We start from the raw sequence: 13818 nt of genomic DNA, 5'->3' as shown, positions 1-13818 counted from the left end.
CTAGATCAGCAGGTCAGCGGTTCAAATCTCACCGGCTCAGGGTTGACTCAGCCTTCCATCCTTCCGAGGTGGGTAAAATGAGGACCCAGATTGTTGGGGGCAATATGCTGACTCTCTGTAAACCGCTTAGAGAGGCCTGAAAGGCCTATGAAGCGGTATATAAGTCTACTGCTATTGCTATTGCTATGAGCCGAGGTGGCGCAGTGGTTAGGGTGCAGGGCCACTTCATCTGACTGTTATCTGCAGTTCGGCGGTTCTAATCTCACCGGCTCAAGGTTGACTCAGCCTTCCATCCTTCCGAGGTGGGTGAAATGAGGACCCAGACTCTGGGGGCGATATGCTGACTCTGTAAACCGCTTAGAGAGGGCTGAAAGCCCTATGAAGCGGTATATAAGTCTAACTCCTATTGCTATCTCATACATCCATCTTGTTTTCCCGCAACCCTACTCTTCCTTCCCTCTCCTTTTCTCCTTCCTTCCCTTTTCTTCTTTCTTCTCTACCCTTCTCCTTTTTCTTTTTCCCCTTCCTCTCCCCCACTCCTCTCCTCTTCTTCCCCTTCATGCCCTCTCTCCTACTCTTACTTGCCCTCCATGTCTTCCTCTCCTTTCCCCTTTCTCCTTTCCCTCTCCTTTCCTCTCTTCTCCTCTCCTTCCTTCCTTCCTTTCCTCTCTCCCTTCCCTCGATCCCTTGTTGTGATTACTTATTTTCCCCTTCAATCTATTTTCAGGACGATGTTGGAACAAACTGGGTACTGTATTTACATAACTTTAATTCCCTTGAAGTGAGACCTTTGTTAAGTGAATTCTGACCCACTTTACAATCTTTCTTGCCACAGTTGTAAGTAAATCATTGCAGTTGTTTAGTTAGAATATAGACTAACAGAATTGAAAGGGACCTTAGAGATCTTCTAGTCCAACCTGAGTCCTTGGGAGAAGGACAGCATATAAATCCAATAAACCAACCAACCAACCTCATGCTCAGGCAGGTAACCCTATATCTTTTTAGACAAATGGCTGTCCAATCTCTTCTTAAAAACATCCAGTGTTGGAGCATTCACAACTTCTGGAGATAAATCGTTCCACTGATTAATTGTTCTCACTGTCAGGAAATTTCTCCTTGGTTCTAAGTTGCTTCTCTCCTGGATTAGTTTCCACCCATTTCTTCTTGTCTGGCCTTCAAGTGCTTTGGCAAATAGCTTGATTCCCTCTTCTTTGGGGCAGCCCCTGAGATATTGGAATACTGCTATCATGTCTCCCCTAGTCCTTCTTTTCATCACACTAAACACCCAGTACAGTGTGGTGGGATTCAATTTTTTTTTTACTATTCATTCTGTGGGTGTGGCTTGGTGGGTGCAGCATGGCTTGGTGGGCGTGGCAGGGGACGGATACTGTAAAATCTCCATTCCCACCCCACTCCAGGGGAAGGATATTGCAAAATCCCCATTTCCTCCTGATCAGCTGAGACTCGGGAGGCAGAGAACAGATGAGGGCAGGGCCAGTCATAGATGGTATTTATCGGTTCTCTGAACTATTCAAAATTTCTCCTACCGGTTCTGCAGACTGGTCAGAATCTGCTGAATACCACCTCTGACCCAGTTCCAGCAACCGTTCTTCATATGTTGTAGCCTCCAGTCCTCTACTCATCTTTCTCGCTCTTCTCTGCACTCTTTCTAGAGTCTCAACTCTGTTAATAACATGTTGCTAACTCAACTGTGTTAGTGATATGTTATTAAGTGAATCTGGCTTCTCCATGAGTTTCAGCCCTCTGCAGGCTTCAGAAGGGCTGGGGCTAGGCAAAAATGCTTCAATTTTTGTGAAAAATGGGCAAAAACGGGCCATTTTCCACAAAAACAGAGAGTTTTTTTGCCTTCCCTCAGGCCCCAGCAGCCTTCTGCAGGCTTCAGCAGGGCTGGGGCAAGGCAGAAACGGGGGCATTTTTGCTTTGCCCCAACCCTGCTGAAGCCTGCAAAGTGCTGCTTGGGGCTGAAGGAAGGCGAAAACTTTTTTTTCCTACTTACCTTTTCGAAATCTTGGTGCGTCTCATACACCGGTGCGTTTTATAGTTCAAAAAATATGGTAAAAGCAATCGTCAAGCAGACAGTTCAAATCTCAGCCGAAAGCACAGAAACGTTGTGCAATTTCACTGCTGTGCAATCTGCTCTGCAGATGTGATGGCGTCAGTTTGGTATGCTGTAGTACAGTGGTGTGAAGTCTCTGGCCTAGAAAACAGGAGGTTGTGAGCTCAAGTCCTACCTCAGGACTGGAAACTGTCTGCTTGATCTCGGGCCACTTCCTGCCCCTCAGCCCAATCCACCTCACAGAGTTGTGGGTATTTTGGGTAAAACTGGAGGCAGCGGAATTAGGAGTGTTTGCCACCTTGAGTTATATAAAATAAAAATGCAAAATATCTTAGGTTGATATTTACGCGAGCGAGATTTGAACAGCTTGACACAAGGGTCAGATATGGGAGATTCCATTCTGTTGTGACTCAGCAGAAGTTTGCTGTGAGTTGAGTCGGGATGCAAGATTAACAGTGCAGCTGGGGCTCATTAGTGGCGTCTTCTGGTGATAAAAGGAAGGATGCTGCCACGCCCTGGTTGCAGGAGTCAATGTTCATCATTCATTGTTCATCGGTCGTGGTTTGTGAGAGACACTTGGAGAAGTGATTTGCTTTCTGTAACCCTGATTCAAAGAGACACTTGGAGAAGTGCTTTGCTTTCTTTTTGGACACCTGGTTTTGCCGTAAGAGTTTTGTTTTGCATTCTGTTATCTTCTTGCCAGAGACTTTGTTTATGTTTATTTTTGGGCTCGAAGCCAGTCTGAGCTGAGGACTGATAAAGTTCTTTCCTTTTAAGTTTGTCTGCCTGTCATCTGTTAACGGGCAAGGAAGGGGGGACAGAACACCATTCTATACCCTACAATGAGCGTCTCTGCATTTGTGGAGCAGCAGAGGTAGAAGACCTGGCTCACATCCTATTGGATTGTTGCTTGTATATGGGGTTGAGAGAAAGGTACCTTGGTCCATATACCAAACAAATAATGACCCATTGGGATCCCCATATCAAAACAACTTACTTTATGCGCTGCCAGAACCTGAAAATAATATTTAACACAGCACAGTACTTAAACAAAATGGTTTGGTTGAGATCTCCATACGTGGGACTGACTGGGGTAGATTTCAAGGGTGACACCATATAATATAATATAATTTTATCACATTTTATCTATATCTGAAATTATTGTATTCTGTTCCAATTTCATTTTAGACTGTATTTTATTCCCATTCCATTTTAAATCATATTTTATTCCCATCCCATTTTAAATTGTATTTTATCAAATTACATTTTAAATTGCTTTTATCAAATGTTAGTAATAATTTATTTCTGGAACTTTGCACTTTGACATGGCCCAAGGGCTAATCAATAGAGACTCAGTCAATGTAAAGTAAAAATGCCACTACAGTCATTAATGATAATAAAATTAAGTAGCTGGCATTTGACACCCTCTTAAGGTACGTTTAACTAAACAAGAGAAAGAAGTCCTTTGGACAGAACTCCTAATCTTACCCTGCTTATGTTATTCTGCAGTTGTATTTGGTTTCTTTATGTAGAACAACATTAGAGCACAATTAGGATCCAATCGCACAATAACAATTGTGCAGTTGACTGGTGGATGGATTCTCCATTGTGAAAGCCCTGCGATGCTCCTCAAGTTGTGGAAGGTGGCCATTTTCAGCACCCTGGACAGAGGCAGATTTCTCCTGCAAGAAGGGAGAAGGAACCTGGCTGAAAGCCAGATTTTCATGCAACCATAGAGTCATGGGGTTGGAAGGGACCTCGGAGGTCCTCTACTCCAACTCCCCACCCATGACAAGAGTCCTGGTACTATTCTGGAGAAATGGTTGTCCAATTTTTGTCTTGAATACCTTCAACGATGCAGCACCCACAACACCAACAGGCAAGCTATTCCCTTGATTAATCCTACGCACTTACTGTCATACTAAAAAGCAGAGACATCACCCTGCCAACAAAAGGATGTCTGGTCAAGGCGATGGTTTTCCCAGTTGCAATGGATGGCTGTGAAGGTTGGACCATAAGGAAGGCTGAGCGCCAAAGAATGGAGGCCTTTGAACTCTGGTGCTGGAGAAGAAGACTCCTGCATTGAGTCCCTTGGACTGCAAGGTGATCCAACCGGTCCAACTGGCTCAAAGTTCACTCAGCTTTACATTCTTCCGAGGTCGGTAACATTAGGAGCTAGATTGTTGGGGGCATGATGCTGACTCAATATGCTGACTGCTTATATATATATGTATATGTGTGTGTATGTATATGTCTCTCTCTCTCTGTGTGTATCTCTATCTATCTCTATCTATCTATCTATCTATCTATCTATCTATCTATCTATCTATCTATCTATCTATCTATCTATCTATCTATCTCTCTATCTCTCTATCTATATCTATATCTAGATATATCTATATCTATCTATCTATCTATCTATCCATCTATCTATCTATCTATCTATCTATCTATCTATCTATCCATATCTATCTATCTATCTATCTATCTATCTATCTATCTATCTATCTATCTATCTATCTATCTATCTATCTATCTATCTATCTATATGTTTTCGTAGACAATCTCAATCTTACACAGGAAAAGATCTGAATACAAGACCAGCATATGTATACACACACACACACACACACACACACACACACACACACACACATGAGCCAAGGTGGCGCAGTGGTTAAATGCAGCACTGCAGGCTACTGCTAGATCAGCAGGTCAGCGGTTCAAATCTCACCGGCTCAGGGTTGACTCAGCCTTCCATCCTTCCGAGGTGGGTAAAATGAGGACCCAGATTGTTGGGGGCAATATGCTGACTCTCTGTAAACCGCTTAGAGAGGGCTGAAAGGCCTATGAAGCGGTATATAAGTCTACTGCTATTGCTATACATACATACATACACATAAACACACACACACACATATATATACACACACAGAGACATACACACATTTATACAGAAGGAGAGAGAGAGAGAGAGAGAGAGAATGAATACAATCATTTAATAGGCTCTACACTTCCATGTGGTCTCCAGGCCCCATGGCAAAAGCAGGTTTCAAGCTCTTCTGGGAGGCCAATGGGGATAAGGGGGGTGGGGTTGTCACTTTCCCTTCATAATTTAGTGGCCATTTCACCCCAACTGCTTCTGTTCAGCTGAGCTGACGTTAAAAGCAGAAACAATCCAAGAGGATGAAATAAGGGGAGGAAAAAAGAAAAACAATGAAGACACGACATCGATGCTTTAAGATTCCACAAAACATGCTTTATTATTGTCCCCCCCCCTTTAGGAAATCACACAGAAAGGGGTGGGGAGGGTGTCGTGAGCCCGTCTTCCTCATTGAAGATCCCCAGACCGTGTAGGAAAACAAAGCTGGCATTGTGGAGCCGTGAGTGGGGAAAGGCAGCCGCCTTCTACCTCTCCTCCTCAGGCTGGTCTGTAGATTTTACTCCTTTGATTTTGTTACTTTCTCAAGCCATTGGGCGCCTTTATGGAGCTTCGCTTTTAGTTGCTTCACAGTAGCTTTGGCGAAATCCTGTATTTTTCCAAGTATCCCTTCACCCTGTTAATGGGGGAAAGCGGGTGTTAAAATTGTATAATACTGCTGTCTCAAATTTCAAAACCTTTCAGGTTAACTTTCCCGCGAGATGTCTCTCTTTGAAATGTACCGAGCGTTACCTCAAGAACGTGAGTATGCAGTGAAGTCACACTTTTTCGCCCCAATGTAAAACAAAACAAACATCACCCACTTTACTTGTTCAAAATAAAGAAGGGGGGAAAAAAACCCCCACCCAAATCTTTTTTATTTCTCCGGAAGGGAAGAACTAAGTTTAAACGGATGTCTTTGGCCATCCGGATCAGGGGTGGGCTTCCAAATTTTTAGCAAGGGGTGTTCTCTGCCCGGTTGCCGGCTGGGCATGGCCATCGTGGGTGTGGCCCAGTTGGCCTCCTGCACCACGGCTGATTGGGGGGGGGGAAGGAGGGAGTTTTTGTCCTCCCTGGGCTCCGGAGGCTTTCTTCGAGCCTCCGAGAGGGTGAAAATGGCCTTCCCAGGCTCCAGAGGACCTCTAGAAGCAGGAACTGGGCCCGAACGTCTGGTAGGCCCATTTTTCGCCCTTACCAAGCCTTCATGCGTGCCCTGCACTTACCTGCATCCAAAATGGGCTGTGTGGGAATTCCTGGGAGGGGAGGGGTGGAGTAGGCGGGGCCAGCCAAGAATGGGAAGACTCAGTCTTCCGTCCTTCCGAGGTGGGTAAAATGAGGATCAAGATTGTTGGTGGGACAATAGGTTGACTCTGTAAACCGCTTAGAGAGGGCTGTAAAGCACTGTGAAGCGGTATATAAGTCTAAGTGTTATTGTTATTTTTCCTCCCTCCCTCCCTTCCTTCCTTCCTTTTTTGTGGTTAGAATGCAGTATTGCAAACTAAATGTACCCACATCCATGAGTTCAATCCTGACTGGCTCAAGATTGACTCAGCCTTCCATCCTTCCGAGGTGGGTAAAATGTGGACCTAGATTGGGGGGGGGGGGGTGATAGGCTGAATCTGTAAACCGCTTAGAGCGGGCCATAAAGCACTGTGAAGCAGTATATAAGTCTAAGTGCCATTGGTATTTTTCTTTCCTTCCTCCCTCGCTCCCTCCCTCCCTCCCTCCCTCCCTCCTGTTAGAATACAGTATTGCAGGCTAACTGGCCACTGCCAGCAGTTCAAATCTCACCAGGCTCAAGGTTGACTCAACTTTCCATCCTTCTGAGGTGGGTAAAATGAGGACCCAGATTGTTGGGGGCAAGAGGCTGACTCTGTAAACTACTTAGAGAGGGCTGTGAAGCGGCATATTAGTTTAAGGACGATTGCTATTATATATTTTTCCAAATTCTGGTTTTATTGCTGCACCATGTATATGAGCATGTAAACTGGTTAATGCCAGTTTATGGGATTGCAATTTCTTACAGATTCGTTTGAAGGGGTGTTTCACCAATGTGTTAGAGAGGTCTGTGCAGAGATTACACGCTATTCTCCACACCAAAAGACTCTAAAGTCAATCCTAAGCATGGATCTAACAAATAAAGAAATAAATTAGAGGAATCTGATGAGAGATCTTCCAAGATGGGATGAGAATTCAAACAACTGTTTCTTCCAGATCTGCACCGAGCCGAGGTGGCGCAGTGGTTAAATGGAGCACTGCAGGCTACTTCAGCTGACTGCAGTTCTGCAGTTCAGCTGTTCAAATCTCACCGGCTCAGGGTTGACTCAGCCTTCCATCCTTCCGAGGTGGGTAAAATGAGGACCCGGATTGTTGTTGGGGGCAATATGCTGACTCTGTAAACCGCTTAGAGAGGGCTGAAAGCCCTATGAAGCGGTATATAAATCTGCTATTGCTACTGCATTATGCCAACTTAGGTATTAAATATTGGCTTACAACAGGGAAAGACACTGTCCCATGAACTCAACAAAGAAAAAATACAGATATTCCTCAACTTACGACCACAATTGAGCCCCAAATGTGTGTTGTTAAGTGAGAAATTTGTTTTTACAACTTTTCTTGCCACATTTCTTAAGTGAATCACGGCAGTTGCTTAAATCAGGAATATGGTTGTTAAGTGAATCTGATTTCCCCATTGACTTTGGCTTGTCAGAAGGTTGCCAACGATGGCCGCAGGACATTGCAACCGTCATATATAGGAGTCAGCTGCCAAGCATCCAAAAGCTGATTGTGTCAGCATGGGGATTCTGAAATGGTCATAAGTGTGAAACATAGCCATAAGCCATTTTCAGTGCCATTGCAACTTTGAACGGTTACTAGATGAACTGTTATAAGTCGAGGATTACTTGAAATGCCGGTCCATTCACCTACCTTCTCAGCGTCACCGTCATCAGAATCACTGTCTTTGCCCTCTCTCTCTTGAGTTTTCACAACCAGGACCAGGAATGCTACTCCTAGGAGGACAGGTAGAAGCTTCATGGCAGCGAGAAAGATCTTGAATCTCTCAGGTCAGTGGCTCAAGCAGTACTTGTGCAGGGGGAAAGGGCCGCCCCTTATGTAGTCTTGGCTACGCTCCGTTGACCGACCCTCCACCTCTTCCTGGACTAGAAGGAACTGCAATTTAGGAATACAAATTTGGGTACTTGCTGATCTTGTTTTATGGACCGTTGGGTTCCATGAACTGCTCCATAATGGGTCCCCCTTGTGACCACCTAGGAACAGATGTAAGATTAATTGGGGAGTTATAGAAACAACAATGAGGAGAGGAATATCCTGAGCCTGCATCACGCCATGGCTCATGTTTTATGACTGCATCACTCAGTGAGAGCCAGACCTAATTATTGAAGTTAAGCAAGGATTACCAATCATAACAAAATTACAGGGGAAAGTGTAAGCTAGCTATCTAGCTATCTGTCTGTATAGATAGATAGATGATAGATAGATAGATAGATAGATAGATAGATAGATAGATAGATAGATAGATAGATAGATAGATAGATAGATAGATAGATGAGATAGATGAGATAGATATAGATAGATAGATTAGATAGATAGATAGATAGATAGATAGATAGATAGATAGATATAGATAGATGATAGATAGATAAATAGATGATAGATAGATAGATAGATAGATAGATAGATAGATAGATAGATAGATAGATAGATAGATAGATAGATAGATAGAGATGGATGGATGGATGGATGGATGGATGGATGGATGGATAGATAGATAGATAGATAGAGCACAGTGGCTCAGTGGCTAAGACACTGAACTTGTCAATCAGAAAGGTCAAATCCCTAGCGCCGTGTAACGGAGGGAGCTCCCATGACTTGTCCCAGCTTCTGCCAACCTAGCCGTTCGAAAGCACGTAAAAATGCAAGTAGAAAAATAGGGACCACCTTTGGTGGGAAGAGAACAGCGTTCCGTGTGCCTTCGCCATTGAGTCATGCCGGCCACATGACCACGGAGACGTCTTCGGACCAGCGTTGGCTCTTCGGCTTTGAAACGGAGATGAGCACCACCCCCTAGAGTCGGGAACGACTAGCACATATGTGCGAGGGGAACTTTTACCTTATGACCTCTGTCCAGGCCCCATGGCAAAAGCAGCTCCTGAGGAATTTTACAAAGATTTGCACTCTGTTAATATCACTATTTTATAACCCTAAAATCTGAAAACCTTTCAACTTATGTTTCCATTTCTCTTTGAAATATTCTGACCATTACCTCAAGAACTGAGTACGCAGTTAGGTCAAATCTCTTTGAGCTGCAGTGTAAAACAAGTGGGGAGGGGGACTAGCTTTGGTAATTCAAAATAAAACAAAACAAAAACATTTTTTTCTGGAAGGGAAGAACAAAGATTTATTGATATCCATGGCCAACCTGTTCCCTTTGTATTTTGAGGCATGGGAGGGATGTGGCTAGTTATTTCACTGAGTCAGCTGTGGGATGTAGCGTGAAAAATAAGTTCTCCGGTGTAAAATGTCTTCAGCCTGGTAGAGATTTTGAGTTCTGAGTCTCCTTCCTTGGTTTCTTTATTTTTATTTTATTTATTTATTTGTCAATCATGTATAAGATAACAGATATAAGTATAAACATGATTACGAATACAGGAAATGGATACGAATAAGTGGAGACAGTAGGACGAGGAGGGTCGGAATGTTGGTACATTTATGCGCGCCCCCTTACAGACCTCTTAGGAATGGGGTGAGATCCACGGTGGACAATTTAAGGTTAAAGTTTTGGGGGTTTGGGGAAGAAGCCACAGAGTCAGCTAGTGCATTCCAGGCATTGACCGCTCTCTTGCTGAAGTCGTATTTTCTGCAATTGAGTTTGGCGTGGTTTACGTTAAGTTTGTATCTATTGTTCGCCCGTGTATTATTGCGGTTGAAGCTGAAGTAGTCATTGACAGGTAGCAGACAATTTTGTGTACTAAGCTTAGGTCAGACTGTAGGTGGCGTAGTTCTAGGCTCTCCAGGTCCAAAATTTCAAGCCTGGTAGCATAAGGGATTCTATTGTGAGTAGAAGAGTGGAGGACTCTTCTCATGAAATACCTCTGGACTCGCTCAATTGTATTAATGCCTGTTATACAGTGTGGATTCAAGGCGGACGAGCTGTATTGGAGGATTGGTCTGGCAAAGGTTTTGTATGCCCTAGTTTGCAGTGCAATGTTACCGGAGAAGAAGCTTCGCAAGATTAGTTTGACAACTCTTAATGCCTTTTTGGCAATGCTGTTACAGTGAGCTCTGGGGCTTAGATTGTTTGAGATGAGTCCTCCTAGGCCCTCCTACGCCCTACGCCTAGATGACTGTGGTTAATTATTTCACTGAACTAGTTGTGGGATGTAGCATGGAAAGTAAGTTCTCCGGTGTAAAACGTCTTCAGCCTGGTAGAGATTTTTTAGTTCTGAGCCTCCTTCCTCAGTTTATTTTAGCAAAAAAGAACAGGGGAGCTCAGAACTCAAAAATGTGAGAAATCTCATTTTTGGGACGGTACGGGGGTGGGTTGCTGTCAGTTCACAACCTGTGTGCGTCAAGTGCACTGTTCCGCGTGCACTGTTGAATGTAAATTGTTCTTCGTACATGCGCAGAACAATTTACAGTGAACTGCACACGCGCAGTCACTAAAATCCAAAATGGTGGTGGCCAAGCGGCAGTGAGGGAATCGGTTTGGGGGCGTGGCAGGCTGGGGTTGCTGCCGGTTCTCCGACTTAGGCCTGAATTCCACTAACAGTTCCGGCGAACCGGCCCGAACCGGGACCAACACACCTCTGGGACGGTAGTTCTTGCAATTTGGAAATGGCAGCAAGCAAAATTATGTTTAATGCGGGAGGGTTGTTTATGAATATGTCCAACCATCCAGTTGGTCAGTTGTACACATTGTGCTCTTGTTTTACGATCCCTTTGACTGATAGATACTTCTTGTTGAACGAAAGAAAAAAATAATAATAATAATTACCCATGCTTTTTAGTCATAATTGTGTTCCAGATGACTTCTTCCTCTTTAAATACAGGCTGTTCATTCTTCCTCTCCTCCATTAAGCATCCATGATTCAGTTGAAGAAGCAAAAACGGCATAAAAAAACAAAAGTTCTTCTTTTTTTCAAAGTTTTTTTATTTTTTACATATCAGTGTGTGAACAGTGGCACCTGAGTAGAAAAAAAAATAGTCTTAATCATATTAGTTTCATTTAACAAGCTCATATAATACCAGTAGTAATACACATCTTTGTATTAAATTTTAATCTTTCATTGTTTAGTTATTCAATATTTCAATATGTTATTTTTCTACCGATCACCCTATCTTAATTATCATACTTTTTGATGTGAATAAAATATTATCCATCATATTTGTTACATTTAACAAACTTATATAACCAAGGCCACACTTGGATTACTGCATTCAGTTTTGGTCGCCATGATGTAAAAAAGATGTGGAGACTCTAGAAAGAGTGCAGAGAAGAGCAACCAAGAGGATGAGGGGACTGGAGGCTAAAACAAACAGGAACTGGGTATGTCTAGTTTGATGAAAAGAAGGACCAGGGGTGACATGATAGCAGTCTTCCAATAACTCAGGGGTTGCCCCAAAGAAGAGGGAGTCAAACTATTCTCCAAGGAACATGAGAGTAGAACAAGAAGCAATGGGTGGAAACTAATCAAGGTGAGAAGCAGCTTAGAACTAAGGAGAAAATTTCTGACAGAACAAATGGAAAAACTTGCCTCCAGAAGTTGTGAATGCTCCAACACTGGAAGTTTTTAAAAAGATGTTGGATAACCATTTGTCTGAAGTGGTCTGGGGTTTCCTGTCTAGGCAGGGGGTTGGACTAGAAGACTTTCAAGGTCCTTTCCAACTCTGTCTATTCTATTCTATTCTATTCTATTCTAGCTATTCTATTCTATTCTATTACTAATACCAACATTTATATTACATTAAAATCTTCCATTATTGCTTATTCAACTTGTTATCTTAAATTAAGAAAGATCTTAGTTTAAATATGTAAGTTTATTAAATGTAATAAATATGATGGATAATATTTTATGAAAGGGTATTAATACATGTATTTAAATAATATGGGGATTGGCATAAAAACAACACATAGAATTACTGACTAAACAAAAAATGAAAAATGATGATTCAGTATGAATATGTATGCTAAATGTAACGAATACGTTTAATAATATCTCAGTTATATTATGTAGAATATGCTGTGTCCCAAGATGGCTTGCAGGTCTGATAGGGCGATTGATATAAAAACAATATATTGAAATATTGAATAATCAAATAACAGAGGTTCTTCTTTGAGTTGCCCTCTTTGGTGTCATCTCCCTCCAGGTCGCTGTTGGGCCCAAGAGTCACAGCAAGCTGCCCCCCCCCCCCCCCCCGTGCATGCTTTCTCACTGAAGAGAGTAGTCCGGATCAAGAGGTTTCAGGAAGGAGCGGGCTGTGAGAGAGGAAGTTTCTGCCTTGTCCTTTTTCATAGCCATTGCCTCCCAAGTTGACCAAGACCAGAAGCCCTGGGAAACCAAGCAAGTCCTTGTATGAGGCAAAGATGAAGGTAATGGCCCAAGACAAGGAAGGGACACCCAGTCTCCTCAATAACCCTGTTCTCCCTGACTTTGAGTCCTTAATGTTCTCAAGAAGGTCCTCCATGGAAGGGATCGCCATGAATCTAGCAGTTTGTTCCTTGATTAACGAAGAATGGATTCTAAGGTCAAGATCTCTTTCTGGGGGGTGGGGGGTGGCTTTGCATTGTGCCCTGCACAGCAGCAGCACTGAGCCATGCTTTCAAAGCCTCAAGGGCAGCTGTGGCTTTGTATCCCATTGAAGTGCACCAAGAAGTCTCCAGCACCAGCATATTTTTTTCCTGATCTCCAGAGGCCTCTCAGTCTCCACCCCGATGGGACACTCCTGCACTCCTTTCCCAAGACCCCTTCTCTATTTCCCACTTAGGGACCCAGGTGCTTGGAGTTACAATGTCAACTGGGACTGCAATGGATCATGCATTACAACCCTATCGCTTCGTGACCAAATTCTGGTCCCAATGATAGTCGTAACTCAAGGATGACCTCTGCAGTGCAATGGTGTTAGTGAATTCTTTCCATCTTTGTTTATACATATGTACAGCTCAGCTTGTATCTATGGAGCAGGGGGTAAATTCAACAAGTTCTGACAGGTTCTGGAGAACCGGTAGCGGAAATTTTGAGTAGTTCGGAGAACTGGCAAATACAACCTCTGGCTGGCCCCAGAGTGCGGTGGGAATGGGGATTTTTCAACATCCTTCCTGTGGAGTGGAGAGGGAATGGGGATTTTGCAATATCCTTCCTGTGGAGTGGAGAGGGAATGGGGATTTTGCAATATCCTTCCCCTGGAGTGTGGTGGGAATGGAGATTTTGCAATATCCTTCCCCTGGAGTGCGGTGGGAATGGGGACTTTTCAATATCCTTCCCCTGGAGTGTGGTGGGAATGGAGATTTTGCAATATCCTTCCCCTGGAGTACGGTGGGAATGGGGATTTTGCAATATCCTTCCCCTGGATTGCGATAGGAATGGAGATTTTGCAATATCCTTCCTGTGGAGAGGAGAGGGAATGGGGATTTTGTAATATCCTTCCCCTGGAGTGTGGTGGGAATGGAGATTTTGCAATATCCTTCCCCTGGAGTACGGTGGGAATGGGGATTTTGCAATATCCTTCCCCTGGAGTGCGATAGGAATGGAGATTTTGCAATATCCTTCCTGTGGAGAGGAGAGGGAATGGGGATTTTGTA

This window comes from Thamnophis sirtalis, unplaced genomic scaffold (assembly GCF_051295495.1).
Source record: "Thamnophis sirtalis isolate CommonGarterSnake01/CBP01778 unplaced genomic scaffold, rThaSir2_p1.2 scaffold_15, whole genome shotgun sequence".
NCBI lineage: Eukaryota > Metazoa > Chordata > Lepidosauria > Squamata > Natricidae > Thamnophis > Thamnophis sirtalis.
The sequence above is the reverse complement of the archived record's forward strand: the minus strand, read 5'-3'. Positions refer to the sequence as shown.